We start from the raw sequence: 22,737 nt of genomic DNA on the forward strand, positions 1-22,737 counted from the left end.
ATATCAAGATACACTCTCCAGGAAGAATCAAAACATCCTTCCTCACACACACTGAGAATTTATAACCACTCTCCCATCTTCTTCTTCCACCAGTGTTTCTGTGTCTTTGTGTTTGTCCTGATAGCATATAAATCTTACACTTGGGGTTCTTTTTGACGAGGTTCTTCCTTTATTTGCATATATATTTTTTTTCTCTTGTCATATAATTGTATCAGTCTTTTTGTTTGTTTTTGTTTGTCTACTTCATAAATCTTACCTTGGGGCCCATTTGGGCTGAACCTTCTCCTTCATCTTCCCTTTCTTTTCTGTCTCTCTCTCTCTTTTTTCTTTTTCTTTTCTTTTGTTTCTCGTTTGGGTAGGGAATCCTGATTGCTCAGAAGTGTTGCAGGGTGCACCTTGACTGCAACACAGTTGATACATCCAGCTACATCTGTTCAGTCATCTCCCACCAAAATGACTAGGAGGAGGAATAGGAATGCCCAACAGAAGAAAAATACAGAGGATGGACCTTCTGCAACAGAGCTAACGGCTATCAACATAGACAGTATGTCGGAAAGAGAATTCAGGCTAACAATTATCCAAGCAATAGCTAGGTTGGAGAAAGCCATGGGTGACCAAATGGAATTGATTAGGGCCAAACTGAAAGCGACCAGACAGGATGTTCACAATGTTAGGGCGGAGCTTAAAGCTATCAGGGAGGAGATTCAAATGTTCTCAATGAGTTCCAATCTAATCTAAATTCTCTCAAATCTAGGGTAACTGAGACAGAAGATAGAATTAGTGATCTGTAGGACAAACAGATAGAAAGGATCAGGAGGAAGCCTGGAACAAGCAGCTTAGCAACCACAAAAACAGAATCAGGGAAATAAATGCCTTGAAGCGTTCTGATGTCAGAATTATTGGAATCCCTGAAGGGGAGGAGAAAGAAAGAAGTCTAGAAGATATAGTGGAACAAGTCCTTCATGAAAATTTTCCCAATCTTGTGAATGGAACCAGCGTTCATGTACTAGAGGCTGAATGGTCTCCACCCAAGATTATACATTCCAAAAAAACATCATGACACCTAATAGTCAAATTGAGGAATTATAATTGTAGGTATAATCTCTTGAAAGCCACCAGGGCAAAGAGGCTCCTTACTTAGAGAGGGAAGTCCATCAGAATAACGTCAGACCTGTCCACAGAGACCTGGCAAGCCAGAAAAGGCTGGCAAGATATATTCAGGGCACTAAATGAGAGGAACATGCAGCCAAGAATACACTATCCAGCAAGACTGACATTCAAAATGGATGGAGAGATAAAGAGTTTCCAAGACTGGCAAGGCTTAAAAGACTATGCAACCACCAAGCTGACAGTGCAGGAAATATTAAGGGGGGGGGGTTCTATAAAAAAGGAAAAATCCTAAGAATAGCATTGAACAGAAATATAGAGACAGTCTACAGAAAGAAAGACTTCAAAGGTAACTCAATGTCAATAAAAACGTATCTATCAATAATCACTCTCAATGTGAATAGCCTAAATGCGCCCATAAAATGGCACAGGGTTGCAGATTGGATAAAACGACAGGACCCATCCATATGTTGTCTACAAGAGACCCATTTTGAATCTAAAGATACACCCAGACTGAAAGTGAAGGGGTGGAGAATCATCTTTCATGCCAATGGGCCTCAGAAGAAGACTGGGGTAGCGATTCTCATATCAGATAAATTAGACTTTAAACTAAAGACTGTAGTCAGAGATACAGAAGGACACTACATAATCCTTAAAGGGACTATCCACCAAGATTATCTAACAATTGTAAATATCTATGCTCCCAATATGGGAGCAGCCAATTACTTAAGAAAACTGTTAATCATGATAAAGAGTCATATTGATATGAATACACTAATTGTAGGAGATCTTAACACGCCTCTCTCAGAAATAGATCATCGAAGCAGAAAATCAATAAAGAAACAAGAGCATTGAATGACACATTGGACCACATGGACCTCCTAGATATATACAGAACATTCCACCCTAAAACAACAGGATACTCATTCTTCTCAAGTGCACACAGAACCTTCTCAAGAATAGACCACATACTGGGTCACAAATCAGGACTCAACCGATACCAAAAGACTGAGATTATTCCCTGCATATTCTCAGATCACAATGCTTTGAAACTGGAGCTCAATCACAAGGAAAAGTTCAGAAGAAACTCATACACCTGGAAGCTAAAGGCCACCTTGCTTAAGAATGCTTGGATCAACCAGGAGATCAAAGAAGAACTAAAACAATTCATGGAAATCAATGAGAATGAAGACACGTTGGTCCAAAACCTATGGGATAGAGCAAAGGCGGTCCTAAGGGGGAAATACATAGCCATCCAAGCCTTCCTCAAAAAAAATTGAAAAATCCAGAATACACCAGCTGTCTCTACATCTTAAAGAACTGGAGAATCAACAACAAATCAAACCAACTCCACACATAAGAAGGGAAATCATCAAGATTAGAGCTGAGATCAATGAGGTAGAAACCAGAGATACAGTAGAACATATCAATAAAACTAGAATCTGTTTTTTGAAAGAATCAATAAGATCGATAAACCATTGGCCACACTAATCCAAAAGAAAAGAGAGAAAGCCCAAATTCATACAATTATGAAGGAAAAGGGAAAGATCACAACTAACACCAAGGAAGTAGAAACAATCATCAGAAGTTATTATCAACAGTTATATGCCAATAAGCTTAGCAACCTAGATGAAATGGATGCATTCCTGGAAAACTATAAACTCCCAAAATTGAACCAGGAAGAAATCGACAACCTGAAGAGACCAATATCTAGAAATGAGATTGAAGCAGTGATCAAAAACCTCCCAAAAACCAAGATCCCAGGACCTGATGGATTTCCTGGAGAATTCTACCAAACTTTCAAAGAAGAAATAACACCTATTCTCCTGAAGCTGTTTCAAAAAATTGAAGCAGAAGGAAAATTTCCAGACTCTTTCTATGAAGCCAGCATTACCCTGATCCCCAAACCAGGCAAAGACCCTACCAAAAAGGAGAATTTCAGACCAATATGAATATGGATGCTAAGATTCTCAACAAGATCCTAGCAAATAGGATCCAACAGCACATTAAAAAGATTATCCACCATGATCAGGTGGGATTCATACCTGGGCTACAAGAATGGTTCAACATTCACAAATCAATCAATGTGATAGAACAAATTAATATGAGAATAGAGAAGAACCACATGGTCCTCTCAATTGATGCAGAAAAAGCATTTGACAAATCCTGATTAAAATGCTTCAAAGTATAGGGAAAAAGCTTACAGCTTTCCCATTGAGATCAGGAACAAGACAAGGATGCCCACTTTCACCACTCTTGTTCAACATAGTATTAGATGTCCTAGCAACAGCAATCAGGCAACAAAGAGAAATAAAAGGTATCCAAATTGGCAATGAAGAAGTCAAACTCTCTCTCTTCGCAGATGACATGATTCTTTATATGGAAAACCCAAAAGACTCCACCCCCAAACTACTAGAACTCATACAGCAATTCAGCAACGTGGCAGGATACAAAGTCAATGTGCAGAAATCAGTGACGTTCTTATACACTAACAATGAAAATACAGAAAGGGAAATTAGAGAATCAATTCCCATTTACTATAGCACCAAGAACCATAAGATACCTGGGAATAAACCTAACCAAAGAGGTAAAGGATCTGTACTTGAGGAACTACAGAACACTCATGAAAGAAATTGAAGAAGACACAAAAAGATGAAAGACTATTCCATGCTCTTGGATCAGAAGAATAAACATTGTTAAAATGTCTATACTGGGAGGAGGAGTCAAGATGGCGGAGAAGTAGCAGGCTGAGACTACTTCAGCTAGCAGGAGATTAGCTAGATAGCTTATCTAAAGATTGCAAACACCTGCACATCCATCTGCAGATCGAAGAGAAGAACAGCAGGGGGAGGGGCCGGCTCCCGGCAAGCGGCGGAGCAATGGAGCACAAAATCGAGACTTAAAAGTCTGTTCCGCTGAGGGACATCGCTCCAGAGGCTAAACCAGGGCAAAGCCCACGCGGGGTCAGCGTGGCCTCAGGACCTGCAGGGTCACAGAAGGATTGGGGGTGTCTGAGTGTCACAGAGCTTGTGGGTATTGGAACAGGAAAGCCAGCTACAGAGACAGAGCAGACAGTAAACTCACAGCTCGGGGTTACCTTGAACCGGTGCAGGCTCGGTGAGCTCGGAGCACGGACGGAGGTCAGGCAGACGGGAGTAACTGGGCACTGTTCTCTGAGGGCGCACTGAGGATTGGGGCCCTAGGCTCTCGGCTCCTCCGGGCCGGAGACCAGGAGGCCGCCATTTGTATTACCATCCTCCGGAACTCTACGGAAAGCGCTCAGGGAACAAAAGATTCTGAAAGCAAACCCGAGGGGATTACTCAGCCCGCCCCTGGTAAGGGTGGTGCAATTCTGCCTGGGGCAAAGACACTTGAGAATCACTACACCAGGCCCCTCCCCCAGAAGATCAACAAGAAATCCAGCCGAGACCAAGTTCACCTACCAAGGAGTGCGGTTTCAATACCAAGGAGACCAGCAGAATTCCAGAGGAGGAGAAAGCAAAGCACGTAACTCATGGCTTTTTCCCTGTGATTTTTTTTTAGTCTTGCAGGTAATTTAATATTTTTCTTTTTCACTTTTTGTTTTTTTTCTCGCCTTCTGGTAAAATATTTTTTTAACTTTTACCCTTTTCTTTTTTAATGTTTTTTAACTAGTTTATCTAATATATATATATTTTCTTTTTTATATTTTTCTTTATTCGTTTTCTTTTTTTAAATTCTTTTCTTTGCTATTTTTTCTTTCTTTTTCTTTCTTCCTTTGTGAACCTCTTTTTTTATTTATTCTTATAAACATATATTTTTATCCCCAGGGGTACAGGTCTATGAATCACCAGGTTTACACACTTCACAGCACTCACCAAAGCACATACCCTCCCCAATGTCCATAATCCCACCCCCTTCTCCCAAACCCCCTCCCCCCAGCAACCCTCAGTTTGTTTTGTGAGATTAAGAGTCACTTATGGTTTGTCTCCCTCCCAATCCCATCTTGTTTCATTGATTCTTCTCTTACCCACTTAAGCCCCCATGTTGCATCACCACTTCCTCATATCAGGGAGATCATATGATAGTTGTCTTTCTCTGCTTGACTTATTTCGCTAAGCATGATACGCTCTAGTTCCATCCATGTTGTCGCAAATGGCAAGATTTCATTTCTTTTGATGGCTGCATAGTATTCCATTGTGAATATATACCACATCTTCTGGATCCATTTATCTGTTGATGGACATCTAGGTTCTTTCCATAGTTTGGCTATTGTGGACATTGCTGCTATAAACATTCGGGTGCACGTGCCCCTTTGGATCACTACGTTTGTATCTTTAGGGTAAATACCCAATAGTGCAATTGCTGGGTCATAGGGCAGTTCTATTTTCAACATTTTGAGGAACCTCCATGCTGTTTTCCAGAGTGGCTGCACCAGCTTGCATTCCCACTAACAGTGTAGGAGGGTTCCCCTTTCTCCGCATCCTCGCCAGCATCTGTCATTTCCTGACTTGTTGATTTTAGCCATTCTGACTGGTGTGAGGTGATATCTCATTGTGGTTTTGATCTGTATTTCCCTGATGCCGAGTGATATGGAGAACTTTTTCATGTGTCTGTTGGCCATCTGGATGTCTTCTTTGCAGAAATCTCTGTTCATGTCCTCTGCCCATTTCTTGATTGTATTATTTGTTCTTTGGGTGTTGAGTTTGCTAAGTTCTTTATAGATTCTGGACACTAGTCCTTTATCTGATATGTCGTTTGCAAATATCTTCTCCCATTCTGTCAGTTGTCTTTTGATTTTGTTAATTGTTTCCTTTGCTGTGCAAAAGCTTTTGATCTTGATGAAATCCCAATAGTTCATTTTTGCCCTTGCTTCCCTTGCCTTTTGCGTTGTTCCTAGGAAGATGTTGCTGTGGCTGAGGTCGAAGAGGTTGCTGCCTGTGTTCTCCTCAAGGATTTTGATGGATTCCTTTCGCACATTGAGGTCCTTCATCCATTTTGAGTCTATTTTTGTGTGTGGTGTAAGGCAATGGTCCAATTTCATTTTTCGGCATGTGGCTGTCCAATATTCCCAGCACCATTTATTGAGGAGGCTGTTTTTTTTCCATTGGACATTCTTTCCTGCTTTGTCAAAGATTAATTGACTGTAGAGTTGAGGGTCTATTTCCGGGCTCTGTATTCTGTTCCATTGGTCTATGTGTCTGTTTTTGTGCCAGTACCATGCTGTCTTGATGATGACAGCTTTGTAATAGAGCTTGAAGTCCGGAGTTGTGATGCCACCAACGTTGGCTTTCTTTTTCAATATCCCTTTGGCTATTCGAGGTCTTTTCTGGTTCCATATAAATTTTAGAATTATTTGTTCCATTTCTTTGAAAAAGATGGATGATACTTTGATAGGAATTGCATTAAATGTGTAGATTGCTTTAGGAAGCATAGACATTTTCACAATAATTGTTCTTTCAATCCAGGAGCATGGGACATTTTTCCATTTCTTTGTGTCTTCCTCAATTTCTTTCATGAGTACGTTATAGTTTTCTGAGTATAGATTCTGTGCCTCTTTGGTTAGGTTTATTCCTACGTATCTTATGGTTTTGGGTGCAATTGTAAATGGGATTGACTCCTTAATTTCTCTTTCTTCTGTCTCGCTGTTGGTGTAGAGAAATGCAACTGATTTCAGTGCATTGATTTTATATCCTGACATTTTACTGAATTCCTGTACAAGTTCTAGCAGTTTTGGAGTGGAGTCTTTTGGGTTTTCCACATATAGTATCATATCATCTGCGAAGAGTGATAATCTGACTTCTTCTTTGCTGATTTGAATGCGTTTAATTTCCTTTTGTTGTCTGATTGCTGAGGCTAGGACCTCTAGTACTATGTTGAATAGCAGTGGTGAAAATTGACATCCCTGCCGTGTTCCTGACCTTAGCGGAAAAGCTTTCAGTTTCTCTCCATTGAGAATTATATTTGCGGTGGGTTTTTCATAGATGGCTTTGATGATATTGAGGTATGTGCCCTCTATCCCTACACTTTGAAGAGTTTTGATCAGGAAGGGATGCTGTACTTTGTCAAATGCTTTTTCAGAATCTATTGAGAGGATCATATGCTTCTTGTTCTTTCTTTTATTGATGTGTTGTATCACATTGACTGATTTGCGGATGTTGAACCAACCTTGCAGCCCTGGAATAAATCCCACTTGGTCGTGGTGAATAATCTTTTTAATGTACTGTTGAATCCTATTAGTTAGAATTTTGTTGAGTATTTTCGCATCTGTGTTCATAAAGGATATTGGTCTATAGCTCTCTTTTTTGATGGGATCCTTGTCTGGTTTTGGGATCAAGGTGATGCTGGCCTCATAAAATGAGTTTGGAAGTTTTCCTTCCATTTCTATTTTTTGAAACAGTTTCAGGAGCATAGGAATTAGTTCTTCTTTAAATGTTTGGTAGAATTCCCCTGGGAAGCCGTCTGGCCCTGGGCTTTTGTTTATTGGAGATTTTTAATGACTGTTTCAATCTCCTTACTGGTTATGGGTCTGTTCAGGCTTTCTATTTCTTCCTGGTTCAGTTGTGGTATTTTATATGTTTCTAGGAATGCATCCATTTCTTCCAGATTGTCAAATTTATTGGCGTAGAGTTGCTCATAGTATGTTCTTATAATAGTTTGTATTTCTTTGGTGTTAGTTGTGATCTCTCCTCTTTCATTCATGATTTTATTTATTTGGGTCCATTCTCTTTTCTTTTTGATAAGTCGGGCGAGGGGTTTATCAATTTTATTAATTCTTTCAAAGAACCAGCTCCTAGTTTCGTTGATTTGTTCTATTGTTTTTTTTGGTTTCTATTTCATTGATTTCTGCTCTGATCTTTATTATTTCTCTTCTCCTGCTGGGCTTAGGGTTTCTTTCTTGTTCTTTCTCCAGCTCCTTTAGGTGTAGGGTTACGTTGTGTACCTGAGACCTTTCTTGTTTCTTGAGAAAGGCTTGTACCGCTATATATTTTCCTCTCAGGACTGCCTTTGTTGTGTCCCACAGATTTTGAACTGTTGTATTTTCATTATCATTTGTTTCCATGATTTTTTTCAATTCTTCTTTAATTTCCCGGTTGACCCATTCATTCTTTAGAAGGATGCTGTTTAGTCTCCATGTATTTGGGTTCTTTCCAAACTTCCTTTTGTGGTTGAGTTCTAGCTTTAGAGCATTGTGGTCTGAAAATATGCAGGGAATGATCCCAATCTTTTGATACCAGTTGAGTCCTGATTTAGGACCGAGGATGTGATCTATTCTGGAGAATGTTCCATGTGCACTAGAGAAGAATGTGTATTCTGTTGCTTTGGGATGAAATGTTCTGAATATATCTGTGATGTCCATCTGGTCCAGTGTGTCGTTTAAGGCCTTTATTTCCTTGCTGATCTTTTGTTTGGATGATCTGTCCATTTCAGTGAGGGGAGTGTTAAAGTCCCCTACTATTACTGTATTATTGTTGATGTGTTTCTTTGATTTTGTTATTAATTGGTTTATATAGTTGGCTGCTCCCACGTTGGGGGCATAGATATTTAAAATTGTTAAATCCTCTTGTTGGACAGACCCTTTGAGTATGATATAGTTTCCTTCCTCATCTCTTATTATAGTCTTTGGCTTAAAATCTAATGGATCTGATATAAGGATTGCCACTCCTGCTTTCTTCTGATGTCCATTAGCATGGTAAATTCTTTTCCACCCCCTCACTTTAAATCTGGAGGTGTCTTCGGGCTTAAAATGAGTTTCTTGGAGGCAACATATAGATGGGGTTGTGTTTTTTATCCATTCTGATACCCTGTGTCTTTTGACAGGGGCATTTAGCCCATTAACATTCAGGGTAACTATTGAGAGATATGAATTTAGTGCCATTGTATTGCCTGTAAGGTGACTGTTACTGTATATGGTCTCTGTTCCTTTCTGATCTACCACTTGTAGGCTCTCTCTTTGCTTAGAGGACCCCTTTCACGATTTCCTGTAGAGCTGGTTTGGTGTTTGCAAATTCTTTCCGTTTTTGTTTGTCCTGGAAGCTTTTAATCTCTCCTTCTATTTTCAATGATAGCCTAGCTGGATATAGTATTCTTGGCTGCATGTTTTTCTCGTTTAGTGCTTTGAAAATATCATGCCAGCTCTTTCTGGCCTGCCCAGGTCTCTGTGGGATAAGTCAGCTGCCAATCTAATATTTTTACCATTGTATGTTACAGACTTCTTTTCCCGGGCTGCTTTCAGGATTTTCTCTTTGTCACTGAGACTTGTAAATTTTACTATTAGGTGACGGGGTGTGGGCCTATTCTTATTGGTTTTGAGGGGCGTTCTCTGAACCTCCTGAATTTTGATGCTCGTTCCCTTTGCCATATTGGGGTAATTCTCCCCAATAATTCTCTCCAGTATACCTTCTGCTCCCCTCTCTCTTTCTTCTTCTTCTGGAATCCCAATTATTCTAATGTTGTTTCGTCTTATGGTGTCACTTATCTCTCGAATTCTCCCCTCGGGGTCCAGTAGCTGTTTGTCCCTCTTTTGCTCAGCTTCTTTATTCTCTGTCATTTGGTCTTCTATATCACAAATTCTTTCTTCTGCCTCATTTATCCTAGCAGTGAGAGCCTCCATTTTTGATTGCACCTCATTAATAGCTTTTTTGATTTCAACTTGGTTAGATTGTAGTTCTTTTATTTCTCCAGAAAGGGCTTTTATATCTCCCGAGAGGGTTTCTCTACTATCTTCCATGCCTTTTTCGAGCCCGGTTAGAACCTTGAGAATTGTCATTCTGAACTCTAGATCTGACATATTACCAATGTCTGTATTGATTAGGTCCCTAGCCATCGGTACTGCCTCTTGTTCTTTTTTTTTTTGTGTTGAATTTTTCAGCCTTGTCATTTTGTCCAGATAAGAGTACATGAAGGAGCAAGTAAAATACTAAAAGGGTGGCAACAACCCCAGGAAAATATGCTTTAACCAAATCAGAAGAGATCCCAAATCGTGAGGGGGGATAAAGGGGATAAAAAGAGGTTCAGGAGGAGTCAAGATGGCAGAGAAATAGCAGGCTGAGACTACTTCAGCTAGCCGGAGATCAGCTAGATAGCTTATCTAAAGATTGCAAACACCTGAAAATCCTTCGGCAGATCAAAGAGAAGAAGAACAGCAATTCTGGAAACAGAAAAACAACCACTTTCTGAAAGGTAGGACCAGCGGAGAAGTGAATCAAAAGCGACGGGAAGAAAGACCGTGGGGGGGGGGGGCGGCTCCCGGCAAGCGGTGGAGCAACCACGCACAAAATCAGGACTTTTAAAAGTCTGTTCCGCTGATGGATATCGCTCCAGAGGCTGCCCGGGGCGAAGCCCATGCGGGGTCAGCGTGGCCTCAGGTCCCGAAGGGTCAGAGAAGGATCGGGGGTGTCTGAGTGTCGCAGAGCTTGTTGGTATTGGAATGGGAAAGCCGGCTACCGAGACAGAGCCGACAGTAAGCTCAGCTCGGTGTTACCTTGAACCGGTCGCAGGCTAGGTGAGCTCGGAGCGCGGCCGGAGGTCAGGCAGACGGGAGTAACTGGGTGCTGTTCTCTGAGGGCGCACTGAGGAGTGGGGCCCTGGGCTCTCGGCTCCTCCGGTCCGGAGACCAGGAGGCCGCCATTTGTATTCCCGTCCTCCGGAACTCTACGGAAAGCGCCCAGGGAACAAAAGCTCCTGAAAGGAAACCTGAGCGGATTACTCACCCCGGCCCCTGGTAAGGGCAGTGTAATTCCCCCTGGGGAAAAGACCCTTGAGAATCACTACAACAGGCCCCTGCCCCAGAAGATCAACAAGAAATCCAGCCGATTCCAAGTTCACCTACCAAGGAGTGCGGTTTGAATACCATGGAGAGCAGCAGAATTCCAGAGGAGGAGAAAGCAAAGCACGGAACTCATGGCTTTTTCCCTGTGATTTTTTTTTAGTCTTGCAGTTAATTTAATTTTTTTCTTTTTCATTTTTTATTTTTTTTTCTTCCTTCTGGTAAACTTTTTTTTTAACTTTTACCCTTTTCTTTTTTAACGTTTTTTAACTAGTTTATCTAATATATATATTTTCTCTTTTTTATATTTTTCTTATGTGTTTTCTTTTTTTAAATTCTTTTCTTTTCTTTTCTTTTTCTTTTTTCTTTTTTTTTTCTTCCTTTTTGAAGCTCTTTTTATCCTCTTTCTCCCCCTCACGATTTGGGATCTCTTCTGATTTGGTTAAAGCATATTTTCCTGGGGTTGTTGCCACCCTTTTAGTATTTTACTTGCTCCTTCATGTACTCTTATCTGGACAAAATGACAAGGCTGAAAAATTCAACACAAAAAAAAAAAGAACAAGAGGCAGTACCGATGGCTAGGGACCTAATCAATACAGACATTGGTAATATGTCAGATCTAGAGTTCAGAATGACAATTCTCAAGGTTCTAACCGGGCTCGAAAAAGGCATGGAAGATAGTAGAGAAACCCTCTCGGGAGATATAAAAGCCCTTTCTGGAGAAATAAAAGAACTACAATCTAACCAAGTTGAAATCAAAAAAGCTATTAATGAGGTGCAATCAAAAATGGAGGCTCTCACTGCTAGGATAAATGAGGCAGAAGAAAGAATTTGTGATATAGAAGACCAAATGACAGAGAATAAAGAAGCTGAGCAAAAGAGGGACAAACAGCTACTGGACCCCGAGGGGAGAATTCGAGAGATAAGTGACACCATAAGACGAAACAACATTAGAATAATTGGGATTCCAGAAGAAGAAGAAAGAGAGAGGGGAGCAGAAGGTATACTGGAGAGAATTATTGGGGAGAATTACCCCAATATGGCAAAGGGAACGAGCATCAAAATTCAGGAGGTTCAGAGAACGCCCCTCAAAACCAATAAGAATAGGCCCACACCCCGTCACCTAATAGTAAAATTTACAAGTCTCAGTGACAAAGAGAAAATCCTGAAAGCAGCCCGGGAAAAGAAGTCTGTAACATACAATGGTAAAAATATTAGATTGGCAGCTGACTTATCCACAGAGACCTGGCAGGCCAGAAAGAGCTGGCATGATATTTTCAAAGCACTAAACGAGAAAAACATGCAGCCAAGAATACTATATCCAGCTAGGCTATCATTGAAAATAGAAGGAGAGATTAAAAGCTTCCAGGACAAACAAAAACGGAAAGAATTTGCAAACACCAAACCAGCTCTACAGGAAATCGTGAAAGGGGTCCTCTAAGCAAAGAGAGAGCCTACAAGTGGTAGATCAGAAAGGAACAGAGACCATATACAGTAACAGTCACCTTACAGGCAATACAATGGCACTAAATTCATATCTCTCAATAGTTACCCTGAATGTTTATGGGGCTAAATGCCCCTGTCAAAAGACACAGGGTATCAGAATGGATAAAAAAACAAAACCCATCTATATGTTGCCTCCAAGAAACTCATTTTAAGCCCGAAGACACCTCCAGATTTAAAGTGAGGGGGTGGAAAAGAATTTACCATGCTAATGGACATCAGAAGAAAGCAGGAGTGGCAATCCTTATATCAGATCCATTAGATTTTAAGCCAAAGACTATAATAAGAGATGAGGAAGGAAACTATATCATACTCAAAGGGTCTGTCCAACAAGAGGATTTAACAATTTTAAATATCTATGCCCCCAACGTGGGAGCAGCCAACTATATAAACCAATTAATAACAAAATCAAAGAAACACATCAACAATAATACAGTAATAGTAGGGGACTTTAACACTCCCCTCACTGAAATGGACAGATCATCCAAACAAAAGATCAGCAAGGAAATAAAGGCCTTAAACGACACACTGGACCAGATGGACATCACAGATATATTCAGAACATTTCATCCCAAAGCAACAGAATACACATTCTTCTCTAGTGCACATGGAACATTCTCCAGAATAGATCACATCCTCGGTCCTAAATCAGGACTCAACTGGTATCAAAAGATTGGGATCATTCCCTGCATATTTTCAGACCACAATGCTCTAAAGCTAGAACTCAACCACAAAAGGAAGTTTGGAAAGAACCCAAATACATGGAGACTAAACAGCATCCTTCTAAAGAATGAATGGGTCAACCGGGAAATTAAAGAAGAATTGAAAAAAATCATGGAAACAAATGATAATGAAAATACAACAGTTCAAAATCTGTGGGACACAACAAAGGCAGTCCTGAGAGGAAAATATATAGCGGTACAAGCCTTTCTCAAGAAACAAGAAAGGTCTCAGGTACACAACGTAACCCTACACCTAAAGGAGCTGGAGAAAGAACAAGAAAGAAACCATAAGCCCAGCAGGAGAAGAGAAATCATTAAGATCACATTGAGATCTTTAATCTATTTCGAGTTTATCTTTTTGTATGGTGTAAGAGAATGGTCAAGTTTCATTCTTCTACACATAGCTGTCCAATTTTCCCAGCACCATTCATTGAGGAGACTGTCTTTTTTCCACTGTATATTTTTTCCTACTTTGTCAAAGATTATTTCACCATAGAGTTGAGGGTTATACCAAAACAAAAACTTTTAATTTTGATGAAATATAAGTTACCAACTTCCTCCTTTATGGATCATAGTTTGGCATCTTATGTAAGAACTCTACCTCCACTGGGTCACAAAGATTTTATCCTGTGTATTTTTCCTCAGTTTTATAGTTTAAAATTTTACATTTAAGTTTATTTTCCATTTTGAATTATGTTGTTTATAAGATATGAGGTTTAGGTTAAAGTTCTTTGTTTTATTTCATTTCACTTTTTTTTGTACATGGATATACAATTGGTCCAGCACAATTTGTTGAAAACATTCTTCCTTCATTGAACTGCCTTTGTACCTTTGTCAAAAATAAATTGGCCAAAGCTGTAACCTTGGTTTATTCCTTTTCAATCTTCCTTTTTTCCTAAGTATGCATTCAATGCTTAATTTTCCTTCTAAGCACTTTTATGTATCCCATAAATTTTGATAAGTTGTATTTTCACATTTTAAAGTTTCTTTTGAGATCACTTTTTTAAAGAGCTGTGTTGTTAAATATTTTGGGATTTTCCAGCTACCTTTCTGTTATTGATTACTAGTTTAATTCTTTTTTTATTTGAGAGCATACTTCGAATAATTTCTTTCAGTTTAAACATGTTAAGGTGAGTTTTATGGCCAATAATGTGGTCCATCTGGTGAATGTTGCATGTGAATTTGAGAAAAACATGTATCAAGCTGTTGTATAAAATATTCCATAGATATCAATTAGATCCTGGTTTTATTGGTCACGTATTTTGATACTCTGTTGTTAGGGGAATAGAGATTTGAACTCGCAATAGAAAGAATTAGTGAGCTTAAACACAAGTTGATTCAAATTATCTACTCTGAGAAGCAGAAAAAGAAAAGAATGAAGAAGTATGAAAGTGCCTGAGGGACCAGGGGAACACCATCAAATATGCCAACAGATGCATAATGAGAATCCTTGAAGGAGGGGAGAGAGAGAAAAGGGTAAAGAAAAATTTGAATAAATAATAACTGAGAACTTTCCAAATTTGATGATAAATACTAATCTACATATCCAAGAAAGTCAATGACCTCCAAATATAAGAAATAGAGAGATCCACACCTAGACACATCATAATCACATTGAGGAAAGCCAAGGTCAAAGAGAAAAACTTGAAAGCAGAAAGAGAAAAATGACTTATCACATACAAATGATCCCTGACTTTTCATCGGAAACAAAGAAAACCAGAAGACTATGTGATAGTATATTTAAAGTTTTGAAAGAAAAAGAAAATGTGGTGTATATGTATACAATGGAGTATTATACAGCCATCAGAAAAGATGATATCTTACCATTTTAATTGATGTGGATGGAACTGGAGTGTCTTATGCTAAGCGAAATAAATCAATAAGAGAAAGACAATTATATTGTTTAACTCATCTGTGTAATTTATGAAACTAAACAGGATCAGAGGGAATGGGAAGGGAAACAAAATAAGATGAAACAGAGAGGGAGACAAACCATAAGAGACTCTCTACCTATAGGAAACAAACAGGATTTCTGGAGGGAATGTGGTGGGTGATGAGGTAATTGGTTGATGGGCATTAAAGAGGGCATGTGATATAATGAGCACTGGGTATTATAAACACCTGATGAATTACTGTACTCTATATATGAAACTAATGATACACTATATGTTAACTAATCAAATTTATGTAAAATAAGTTAAAAAAGAAGAAAAAGAAAAAGATTGTGAATCAATAATTCTAAATTCAGCAGTATTATCTTTGAAAAATAAAAGATAAATCTATTACCATATAAGTAAATACTGAGAGAATCTGTCACCAGTAGCTATGTACAAGAAATACCAAAAGGAATTATTACTTCAAACTGAAAAGAAAAGATAGTAGATGGTAATTGGGATTCATATGAAGAAATAAAGAGCAATGGTAAAGGTAATTGCATAGATAAATATAAAGACAGTATAAAGTATATGATTTTACTTTTTTCTTCCCTAATTTAAAAGATGAATGCATAAAACAATAATAACAAAATTGTGTCAGTGAAATTGTAGTGTATAAAAAGTAAAGACAAGTGCACCTGGGGGTTCAGTCAGTTAAGCATCTGCTCACATCATGATCTCAGGGTTCTGGGATCAAGCCCTATGTCTGACTCCCTACTCAGCAGGGAGTCTGCTTCTCCCTCTCCCCCTGCCTCTCTTCCATGCTTGTGCTCTCTCTCTTTCTCTCAAATAAATTTAAAAATATTTTTAAAAATAATTAATGGCAATAATGGCAAAAAAGAGTTAGAAAGGAGCTGTATTGGAATTTGCAGTTTGTTTTTTTAAAAGGTTTATAAACTCAGGGCCTCCATTAAAGCATAAGCCTTTCACAGGGTTAGGGAAGGTTTTTTTTGGCTCCCATATTAGACTACTATAGCCTTACTCCTTATACAACATTAAAGGGACCATCTCCAAAAATGTAGTAGGCACAGTTGAGGGACTTACACAATGGATGCTTTACAAAAAATCATATCTGATTCAGTGATATAGAGAACCACCTCTTTAGTCTTTTGAATGGATCTGTTGCTGCCTACAAGCCAAGCTTTGGCTGATGTTTGGTGCCTAATATAGCTTCTTGCTATATCATACATAATTTATGCTAGGTTTTTCTGGGTGGTCTGTAGCTATGATGGTACTCTGTGGTTTGAGGAAGCAGAGAGTGAAGCCTGTAATTAGGCCAGGGTATGCTTAGTGAAGAAAGAAAAGTTCTTAGATATTGACTTTATGATCAGGATGTAGGTGGAGCCTCCACGGTAGTTGTAATGTCTATATCAGGAGGTACCCTTCTATGATTCTGCTGTCAGACTCAGTATATAGTCTTGTTTGTGGATGGTAGGTGATAATCTAATGTGGACAGAGAGGGTTTTGAAAACTGTCAAACGTACAAACTTGTGAGACAAAATTGAATTTCCTGCTTTGCAAGGCAGCAGTAGCTGGGATTGATGAAAATTTGGAGCAAAGTAAAATATACCACCATGGTGAGAGCACCTACCACCACCATAAGGCTGTATGGCCCTGGGAAGGAAATGAGGCTCAGCACAGATCATGAGGTAAGCATCTCCTGTTAGAAAGTGTTGCAGTGATCTCGATGGGACTTTGATAGCCCCAATAGCCTCCTGGATTTGTGAACTCCCATTCATACCAATGTCTTGTGAGGTTCAAGTCTTCTTTGGCCACCAGAAGTCTATGGAGGCACAGCTAGGACTGTGTAATGGTTGATATGTCTGAAGTCTTCCCTTGATAGGATGGGCTGTGGTCTTCTGGTGGAGTGGCCTCTTTTACCTCCCATTCTTCTAGTCTTTGAAAGATATTGTGGAAAGCCTTATCTTGTATATGTAAGATATGTATATCTTGTATATATATAAATATATAAACCTTATCTTGATGGTTTATACATTTATCTATTTGTCACATAACTTTTCTTGTGTCTTTGGGGCCACAGTATCTCAGCAAGGAGGAACTCACAATGAGATGGTGATTTGCATCTGAAATATCTAAGGAAAGGGACCAACTGCATTGATGTGGACTGAGAGGAAGCTGCTTACGAATGTAATGTTTTGACCTTGTGGTCAGAGATTGTCTAGAGTCCGCCAAGGTAAGTCTTATAGGCATCTGAAGCAGCTTTTGTTCCCATCCTATAGAGTTTATCTTCACTGTAATCAGCTTTCTAGAAAAACAAGAACGAGAGACAAAGTACCCTCTACCAGTGTTCAGAGGCCTTTTGTGATAGAACAGTTCTCTTGTAACTACTAGGAAGCCCATCAGTGGCATGGATCACAGAAACAGCCTGGAAAAACAGATAGGTTGTGAACCTCTATAATCTCAATAAGTCCTTAAATATTTCCTGGATGGCTTGGGAAGCTATTTGACAAGCCCAAGTCCATGAATAAGATTTTCAGCCTTTCAGGCATATAATTTTGTGTGGGCTCAGAGGTGATGCTGTAGGGATGACTTGGGCTTTCCCAGATTGGGGGACTTTGGGGGGTAAGTTTTGGAGAATAAATGGTAATATAATCCAGGTTTACCATAGCCCCTTGGTCCAGGATGCTAGAAAAGTCAATCCAGAATTTGTTGCTAAGGGCAACATTGATTATTCAAACTTCCCTAAGTGTCTGTAGTGACTGATTCTCTACCAAGGGCTGAGACAGACCCCTTTGAAAATTTAGGCAGTGGTCAGGTAGCTACTATAGTTTAAGATCCAAGGGCCAGAGCTGAATGCTTGTAAAGTTGGTAAACTATGGATTTTAGGGTGACATGGGATACAATTAATTGGAACTCTGGAATTATCATCCACTAGCTCACTTATTCTCTCTGAGCCTCGTTTTTTTTTTTTTCTCATTTATAAAATGGAAACTCTGACAAAACCTACTTTTGGGAGGAGCTATTTTGAGATTCAAATTAGATGAGGCAACACTTAGTACAGTGCCTGGAACATAATGGGTGTTCAGTAATGGGAAATACTGTGGCTGCTGTTGTTTTGTGGTGTCCAGGGGTGGCAAGATCCAATAAGTAAACACCAAGCATCAAAAAAAATCAGGGAAGTTGAGTCCAAAGTGGAAGAGTAAGACTAGAAATGAAAGACATAGAGTAGAAAATTGGGGAACGCTGAAAGGGAGAAAATAAGAGCTAAAGTGGGAAGGACCACCATTATTGGCCATTGGCCACATGCTCCAGGGGTGATTCAGGCTTGTTTGGCAAGACAAGGCCCTCAAAGATAACTGGAAGGCTATTTTCCACTCACCACCTTCCTGTATTCACAAACATCTCCTCTAGGTCCAACTTTGTGAATAACTCTTTAAGCTGGCCCAAGAAGCTGAGATTATTCAAAACAGGAAGTGGTTACTTATAGTCACTGTGTTGAGGCTAAGTAATTCTGCCAAAGTCATACTTTTCCATTCTTATCTTCTACTCGAAGAGCTGAAGTCTTAGTGAGGAATGGAGTCAGAAAAGCTAAAATCCTAAGGTCTTATCTGTATCCTTAAATTCCTGAACCTTTCATCTCTGAGAGAGAAAATACTTGTCTGTATTAGTCAGGATAGTTTAGGTTTTGCTGTAGTGACAGTCCCTAAAATGAGTACAATAAAGGTTTATTTCTTGTTTATGCTACATGTGCATTGTGGGTCAGCTGGGAACTCTACTTATCATAGTCATTGAAGACCCAAGCTGACAGAGCTTCCATCTCAAATCATTTCCATAAACTGTTGCATCAAGGGAGAACAGCTGAATTACTCACTGATCCTTTAAGTTTCCACAGAGAAGTGACCTATGTCAATTCTACTCATTTTTCACTGGCCAAAGAAAGTCATATGGCCATGCTTAACTTTAAGGGAGAGAAGGAAGTACAATTCTACTCTGTGCCTGAAGAAGGAAAACCAAAAATTACTGGTGAACAGCATTGATGACTACCATGCTATCTTATTCAAATATGGGCTCTGGTATATCAACATGTGGTATAGTCAAAATCCTAGTACAGAAGCAGTTCTCCTTGTCTTTTTCTGAAAAGTTGTATTATTATAGAAGGCTATTTTCTTAGTCAGCATTCCAGGTAACTTAGAGGCAGATAAATTGGCTTAAATGTCTGACAAGCTCACTGAAAGGACATGTGACAATATTCTGGGGTTAACTAGTAATGTGGATTGTGGACTTATTGGATTCTTAAGAATCTCCAGAGAATATCAGGGTGAACACGAGGAATAAAGACTATCAATCGCATAGCATGGCTTTTAAAAAAATCTATAACCACACTAACCACCATGAGAACAGTTGCATGGTGATAAGCCCCCTGGATTTGTGATGAAGCTTTGTAATGCTTTGACTTTATAGTATGGAAGCAAAGATGAAGGATTTCTAGCTTGATTAGAGAGGACAAAACACTGGATTTTCCAAGTGCATGCTCATGAAAATCTCCCCTGCATGGTGGTTATGCTGGATTCTTGGAAAAATTAAAAGTAATGTATTGATTTTTACCAAAGGTGATGTGCCACTAAGAGTCTAGGTGGAACAAGTTGGCTTTTTTTTTTTTTGCTTTGGAATTCCACAGTCTTGTGCAAACCCTCTTTAGGATGATGCCACTTTCTTGGTAGGTACTTTCAGAAGGCTTTGACAGGGCTCCTACACAATGAATTCTCTCAGGTGTTCCAAGTGGGAAATTTCATTAAGTAGGTATTCAGTGGCACAAAAACAGACGTGTAGATCAATGGAACAGAAGAGAGAACCCAGAAATGGACCCTCAGCTCTATGGCCAACTAATCTTCAATAAGGAGGAAAGGATATTAAGTGGGGAAAAGACAGTCTCTTCTACAAATTGTATTGGGAAAATTGGAGAGCCACTTGCAGAAGAATGAAACTGGATCATTTTCTTACACCATACACATAGATAAACTCAAAATGGATGAAAGACCTAAATGTGCAACAGGAATCCATCAAAATCCTACAGGAGAACACAGGTAGCAACCTCTGTGACCTCGGCCACAGTGATTTCTTGCTAGACATGAAGGGAAACCAAAAATTAACTAATGGGACTTAATAGAGATAAGAAGCTTTGGCACAACAAAGGAAACAGTCAGCAAAACCAAAAGACAACCTACAGAGAGAAGATATTTGCAAATGACTTATAAAGGGCTAGCATCCAAAAGCTACAGAGTACTTCTCAAACTCAACACTCAAAGAACAAATAATCCAGTCAAGAAATGTGCAGAAGACATGAACAGACATTTCTCCAAAGAAGACATATAAATGGCCGGAAGATACATGGAAAAATGCTCCAAATTGCTTGGCATCAGGGAAATACAAATAAAAACCACAATGAGATACCACCTTATACCAGTTAGAATGGCTAAAATTAACAAGTCAGAAAACAACAAATATTGGTGAGTATGTGGAGAAAGGGGAAGCCTCTTACAGTGTTGGTGGGAATGCAAACTAGTACAATCACTCTGGAAAACAGTATAGAGGTTCCTCAAAAAGTTAAAATTAGAGCTACCCTATGACCTAGCAAATTGCACTACTAAGTATTTATCCAAAAGATACAAATGTAGTGATCCAAAGGGGTATCTGTACCCCAATGTTCATGGCAACAATGTTCACAATAACCAAACTATGGAAAGATCCCAGATGTTCACTGATAAATGAATGGATAAAGAAGATGTGGTATATATATATATATATATATATATATATATACACACACACACACAATGGAATATTTCTCAGCTATCAAAAAATGAAATCTTAACCATTTGCAATGACATGGATGGAACTAAAGGGTCTTATGCTAATTGATATAAGTCAATCAGAGAAAGACAATTATATGATTTCACTCATATGTGGAATTTAAGAAACAAAACAGGTAAACACAGTGGAAGGGAGGGAAAAATAAAATAAGATGAAATCAGAGGGAGAGATAAACCATAAGAGACTTAACTATAGAAAACAAACTGAGGGTTGCTGGAGGAGAAGTGTGTGGTGGCATGGGGTAACTGGGTGATGGGCACTAAGGAGGGCATGTGATGTGATGAGCACTGGGTGTTATATACAACTGATGAATCACTAAACTGTACCTCTGAACTAATTATACACTGTATGTTAATTAATTGAATTTAAATAAAATAAAATATTTTTAAAGATCCACTCAGTGGATATGGCTAAGAATGTGAACTTGAGGCCACAGATATTTTCTAGTATAAATTGGACTATTACTTGGGCTCTTCCTGCAGCTAAAAAGAGTGCACGTATTTGGGTGATTCTACCATCTATTACTATTACTAAAACATGTGCCAAGAACACGTGTTTTGAGAGGCATCATTGAATCTATGTCATGGGGCAGTTGAATTCCTGGGCCTGCTCTTTCCCCTATCCTATCTTCATGCCTGCCCAATTTTCATATATAGGGTTTGCTTGCCAATCTAGGCCATAGTATATTCCAGAATAATGCGAAGTTTTATTCATGGGGATCTGCTCTATCAGACCTTACCGATTCTCTGTCCCAATCTTGTATTATGAATGGATACATTCTATTGGCAACATAGCAAAATAAATAAATAAATAAATAAATAAAAACTAGGAGCTCAGGATCTGAGCTCAGATTGCATGTATTTGAATTTGAACTTAGCCCATTACTAGCTAGTGGGTAACTTTGGACAAATTAATGAGCCATTCTAAGTTTTTGTTTCTTTAACTGTAAAAATGAGGATAATAAGAGCGTCCCAGGATTACTGTATTGATTAAGTGAGACAATTAATATAAAACATATTAATTTAAAATTTAGTATAGTGTCTGACCTACAATACGTGCTCAATAAGTGGTAGCCATTCCATCATCATCATTATCATCATCACCATCATGATTCCTGCTAAGAAGTTTGTTACACGTGAACTTCTTCCTCAGAGGCCATGATAATGTGCTAATTTTTGTGGTCACTCACTCCCTGTCTTTTCCACTGTAAAGCAGTGGCTTTCATCTCAATCTACTGTCAGCACTTAATGTGGGCCCCTCAGGCACCTGTCCAACTCACCCTGTTAGTAGCTAAAATTCTGGTCAGTTATGTGGTGTCTGGGATGATTTTCTTGGAGCATAAGCTCAGGAAGCTTCTTCCTCCTGGGAGTTGGAGGGACAGGGTTATTTCCTCATTTCCATGGTCCAGTCTATATCAAATGGGGATACATTGTATCTGGGCCAGAGGTATGCATGCTCTGAATTGTTATTGACAGAAATCCCTGGGGAAATAGGAAGACTTTACCCACCCTTCAAAATAGTAAACTAAAATTCCTCTAAGACAACTAAGTACTGGAATCATGACCACATAAGACTGGAAACTTCAGGCACCAGGAGACATAATACCTTCATCTGTAACCCCAAAGGCAAGTGGAGGAATATCTGCCATGTCTCATCATGCGCAATTGGATTCCTAGCCTCAGCCACCCCCAGTTCCACCCAAATCTCAAACCACATAGTTGGAACAGACCTCTGACATACCTTGCAGCCTACATCCTGAACCACTTTCATTGACCAGCTGTGCACTGTTTACTAACCTCTGTTTTTCATTTTCTTGGCCTCAAACTTATGACTTACTTTACATCCTCCTCCCTTTTCCCATGTTATCTTATGGCCTAGTCTAATCCTCAGG

This window comes from Mustela putorius, unplaced genomic scaffold (assembly GCF_011764305.1).
Source record: "Mustela putorius furo isolate JIRA1106 unplaced genomic scaffold, ASM1176430v1.1 tig00004053_pilon_pilon_pilon, whole genome shotgun sequence".
Classification (NCBI taxonomy): domain Eukaryota; kingdom Metazoa; phylum Chordata; class Mammalia; order Carnivora; family Mustelidae; genus Mustela; species Mustela putorius.